The sequence below is a fragment of the Salmo trutta genome, chromosome 7, assembly GCF_901001165.1.
Source record: "Salmo trutta chromosome 7, fSalTru1.1, whole genome shotgun sequence".
Classification (NCBI taxonomy): domain Eukaryota; kingdom Metazoa; phylum Chordata; class Actinopteri; order Salmoniformes; family Salmonidae; genus Salmo; species Salmo trutta.
This window is the reverse complement of record NC_042963.1, coordinates 28,389,166-28,394,398: the sequence shown is the minus strand read 5'-3', so window position 1 is coordinate 28,394,398 and position 5,233 is coordinate 28,389,166. Positions and strand designations below refer to the sequence as shown.

The 5,233-nt window shown below is 43.1% G+C and overlaps 1 long non-coding RNA gene across 1 annotated transcript; it reads left to right on the top strand.

Moving 5' to 3' along the window:
• Positions 1–210: 210 nt before the first annotated feature.
• Positions 211–3,586, top strand: LOC115197194 (uncharacterized). The gene is made up of 2 exons (XR_003878980.1): positions 211–521; positions 3,222–3,586. It is a non-coding gene; the product is annotated as an uncharacterized LOC115197194 (long non-coding RNA).
• Positions 3,587–5,233: the final 1,647 nt, after the last annotated feature.

Genomic DNA, 5,233 nt, shown 5'->3' with positions numbered 1-5,233 from the left:
GTCTGACTCTCGGTTACACACACGAAGATAAGCTAGAAGACAACTATGCTTGGCAACAAAGATGCGTCTAGAGGCTGGGACCAGCCTGCACGCCAACGATAGGCTGGAGTAAGTCTAAACCACACCCAAGCCTCTACTATGACAGGCCCTCAGGGAGAGGGAACTACGTCTGTCAAGAAGTATTTAAGGAAGAACTTATGATGTCATTTCAGTTCTCTGTTTTGCCCTGCGAGGTGTTACAGGGAGCCCGTATATACGAAACATCATATTTACCATAAATGTGTTTGCATTAATTAAAGTACAAAGAAATCAGAAGTTACTATGTGCTGACTATTTTGTTCCGATACCAGATCAAATTGATGCAACTTTAACAGTGTCCTACAGACTAATCCTGCTTCTGATGATGATGACCTTGACACCAGCTTCAGTAGTACAGAGCCTGTAGACCCATTGGATGAAAGCTTTCAGCCTGGAATAACCTCAAGATCATCTGACTTTGAAACAAGCCAGGACAGCCAAAGGTATTTATGGAAGCACAATAGCCTCTTGAGAAATCAAAATAACCAATACATTAAACTGTCTACAAGACAAGTTACTGGTGACGCAACGCACTTCTGCGTAGTCTCTGTACTGCTGCACTGTTTATTGCAACTTGGCTACCTGACAAACTTTTTAGCTTTTTACTCTTAACAACTATTTAATCAAACTCTGTATTTAACAAGTTTACCAAGGTCTTAGTTTTGTACTCAGAACTTTTTTAATTCAACTTTTTCACCCCAGACGCTTTCTGGACATAGATCTGCAAGACCTCCTCCAGCCGAATAAAGAAGCTTAATAACATTATGCCTTCTCATTGCAGTCTCCACACTCTTAATATGAAGGATAGCTATTTCCTTATGGTGAGAATAGCCAAGTTGCAAGCCCTGCTTCAGACGCAATTGTTAGGCAAGGGCAATTTTAAGTGTAGGAAAGGATGATACAGCGTCTGTGCCACCAGTTTTTATTTTATTTTATTTAACCTTTATTTAACTAGGCAAGTCAGTTAAGAACAAATTCTTACTTACAATGACGGCCTACCAGAAGGCAAAAGGCCTCCTGTGGGGACGGGGGCTAGGATTAAAAATGACAAATAATAAAAAATATAGGACAATACACACATCATGACAAGAGACAACACAACACTACATAAAGACAAGAACATAGCAAGGTAGCAACACAACATGACAACAGCATGGTAGAAACACCACATGGTAGCAGCACAAAACATGGTACAAACATTATTGGGCACAGACAACAGCACAAACGGCAAGAAGGTAGAGACAACCATACATCATGCGAAGCAGCCACAACTGTCAGTAAGAGTGTCCATGATTGAGTCTTTGAATGAAGAGATGGAGATAAAACGGCCAGTCTTTTTTGCAGCTCGTTCCAGTCGCTAGCTGTGGTGAACTGAAAAGAGGAGCGAGCCAGGGATGTGTGTGCTTTGGGGAACTTTAACAGAATGTGACTGGTATTCCTCTGACACCGCCTGTTATGGAGGTCCTGGATGGCAGGAAGCTTGGCCCCATTGATGTACAGTACTGGGCCGTACGCAATACCCTTTGTAGTGCCTTGCAGTCAGAGGCCGAGCAGTTGCCATACCAGGCAGTGATGCAACCAGTCACGATGCTCTCGATGGTGCAGCTGTAGAACCTTTTGAGGATCTGAGGACCCATGCCAAATCTTTTCAGTCTCCTGAGGGGGAATATGTTTTGTTGTGCCCTCTTCACGACTGTCTTGGTGTGCATGGACCATGTTAGTTTGTTGGTGATATGAACACCAAGGAACTTGAAACCCTCAACCGGCTCCACTGTAGCCCCGTCGATGAGAATGGGGGTGTGCTCGGTCCTCCTTTTCGTGTAGTCCACAATCATCTCCTTTGTCTTGATCACGTTGAGGGAGAGGTTGTTATCCTGGCACCACACGGCCAGGTCTCTGACCTCCTCCCTATAGGCTGTCTCGTCGTTGTCGGTGATCAGGCCTACCACAGTTGTGTCATCGGCAAACTTAATGATGGTGTTGGAGCCGTGCCTGCCCATGCAGTCATTAGTGAACAGGGAGTACAGGAGGGGACTGAGCACGCACCCCGGAGGGGCCCCCATGTTGAGGATCAGCATGGCAGATTTGTTGTTACCTACCCTTACCACCTGTGGGCGGCCCGTCAGGAAGTCCAGGATCAAGTTGCAGATGGAGATGTTTAGTCCCAGGGTCTTTAGCTTTGTGATGAGCTTTGGGGGCACTACGGTGTCCAATAGTCTACAGTATGTTGCCGGGGCTGCTAGGGTCAGTCTGTCTTACCTGGTGTCCTGTGTGAACTTAATCGATCTCTCTCTCTCTCAACCTGAGCCCATGCCTCAGGACTACCTGGCCTGATGACACCTGGCTGTTCACAGTCCAACTGGTCGTTCTGTTTTGCCTTCGGCTATGGAACCCTGACCTGTTCACTGGACGAATACTTGGCTATGAAAAAGCAACTGACATTTACACCTGAGGTGCTGCCCTGTTGCTCCCTCTACAACCATTGTGATTATTATTTGACCCTGCTGGTCATCTATGAACGTTTGAACATCTTGTAGAACAATCTGGCCTTAATGGCCAGGTAGTCTTATAATCACCACCTGGCACAGCCAGAAGAGGACTGGCCACCCCTCAAAGCCTGGTTCCTCTCTATATTTCTTCCTAGGTTCCTGCCTTTCTAGGGAGTTTTTCCTAGCCACTGTCCTTCTACATCTGTATTGCTTGCTGTTTTGGGGTTTCAGGCTGGGTTTCTGTATAAGCACTTTGTGAGATCTGCTGATGTATAAATACAATTGATTTGAAGTGTTCCTCAAATGTTTCACACCCTTATAATTAGTTATTTGGTATGGAGGAGAGGGGCTATTAGTATACTCTTCTAGCCTAATCACTCTGTTGGCAGTGCTTGTCAACTCAACAGCACAACTGTAGGTGCTCATACACAATACAAGACTGTCTACAAGTCAAGCCCCCTTCAAACTTTTCACATCTTTGCTAACAGCCAATCTCAATTTCCTGTTATTGCCTCTGCGTGTAACAAAACACGTACCAGTCTATTGTACCCTTTTTTGTTTGCAGACGAACATGGTTTATTGTATGGTTACACATCATCATGATCAGTCTTCATGTTTTACATATCCTCATGATTAGTTTTCATGTCTTTCCAGGAGACTTGCAGTACATACAAATCTTCTGTAAGAGGTTGAAGCAATGGGTGAAGAAGAACATCGCCACAGTGCCAAAACCTGCTAAACCAGCTGCCATTACTCAACACAAAAAGAGGTTCACCAGCTGAAGAACATTCTGGATCCTGCCTGGAACGTTCAACCAACAACATCCATATTCAGTTAGAGTGATGTTATAGTATAATATAGAATGCCTAGTATGCTCACAACTGAATTGTGGTATAGATATTGCTAGCTGTTGTAGATATGTATATAATGGGGTTTCATATCATATTTTTTACAAGTGCACTAACAAGTGACTAAATGATTCCAGCTGTTTCAGAAACCAATAAAAGTGTTGACTTCAACTTCTGGATGAATTCATTTTGATATTCATGAAATGTATTTGAATAAACTAGCTTCAATATTCCTGCTCAAACACAATGCACAGAGATGGTGTATCATTTAATTTCTTGGCAAGAAACATGTTTCAATAAGACAGTAGATTAGTCTGTCAATATAGCAAATAAGTGGACATGGCTTGTATTCAAGACAAAGTTTATTTGCTCTGGACACCGAGGTGAGTTTACACAGCAGTATGCAAAAACGGCAATGTATGACAGATATACAGTAAAATAAAAATATACACATTTAGAATAAATACTACAGTTCTAACGGGAATACTTGCATGGTGTGTTTGGGTGGTGCAGTGAGATGTTCGGAGTCATTTCAAAACAAGGGGAGATTGTTGTTATGGGTCCTTCACATCTACTCGAGAGTCATCAACTTCTTTGTATCCAATCGGTACTGTCTGTGAGAGCAATCGTTGTGTACAGTCTGTATTCCTACTGTAGCAGCACGGTGTAGAATATGACACATCCCACAGACACACGTTCGCTAGCTATATAGCTAGCTACAACACACTGGTATAGTTACTCCAAGACTAGTATGAGTCATAAAGCCAAAGTCATTCCTTTACTCCTCCATTATAAAAAAAATGATCTCCAGTGTTGCTCCTAATGAGTGGCACTGAGGCTAGTTAGCTAACTAGCTATAACGTTAGACTACAGTACATTTTAGGTATAGCAAACACAGCTAGCTAGCTAAACTTGCCTAGCTTGGCTTGTAGTGGTACTAGCAAGCCCTGTTATGGCCAAATCGATCACCAAATTGTACTGTACTGAACAACACTGCCTCATGTAAAAAGAGAGGTTATACTGCTAGCTAGCCACTGACAGCAAAACTTACTTATTTGTCATTTGCTCTCCTGAGTCCTGGTCCAGCTGGTCTAGGCTGCTGCATGATGGTCTTGTAGTTATTTTTCCTCGCTGTGTTGGACTAGTAACTGAAATGGTTGCAAGACCTAATCCCTGAGCTGACAAGGTGAAAATCTGTTGTTCTGCCCCTGAACAAGGCAGTTATCCCATTGTTCCTAGGCCGTCATTGAAAATAGGAATTTGTTCTCAACTGACTTGCCTAGTTAAATAAAGGTTAAAAAAGTAAATAGGGCTGTATTTTGCGAACTTGGATAGACAGTGCACGGTTTCATAGCTCCAGTGACCCTGTAAACTAGTACCGCCCCCGTTTTGAAAAGCCTGCCTGTAGTCTTTACAGAGCTAGGGAAAATTAGTCAACCTAGATATCCTGCAATGTCCTTGCAGATAGGAACATTGTTGAGACAAGTCTACTGGCTCTATTAACATAGACAACCTTATCTACTCGCTGCTAGCGTTATCATGCAATCGGTGAAACACAAAGCCCACAATAATTACTACAAAACATGTCTCCATTCATTTTTAGATCGGACAGCAGGCTCAATCAACCAATGATGTCATTGGTTGATCTCTCCTGGCGCGAAAACTCTAAAATACAGCCATAGTGCAGAATTACTCATAATTATGTAGGTAGACTGGAAAAACACCCCAAAGGGTGTAGCTGTGAAGTTTCCCTTTAAATTGAAGGAATGAGCCTCACACTTATCACCTGTGCAAGACAAGGCTTCCAGCGAGGCGTGT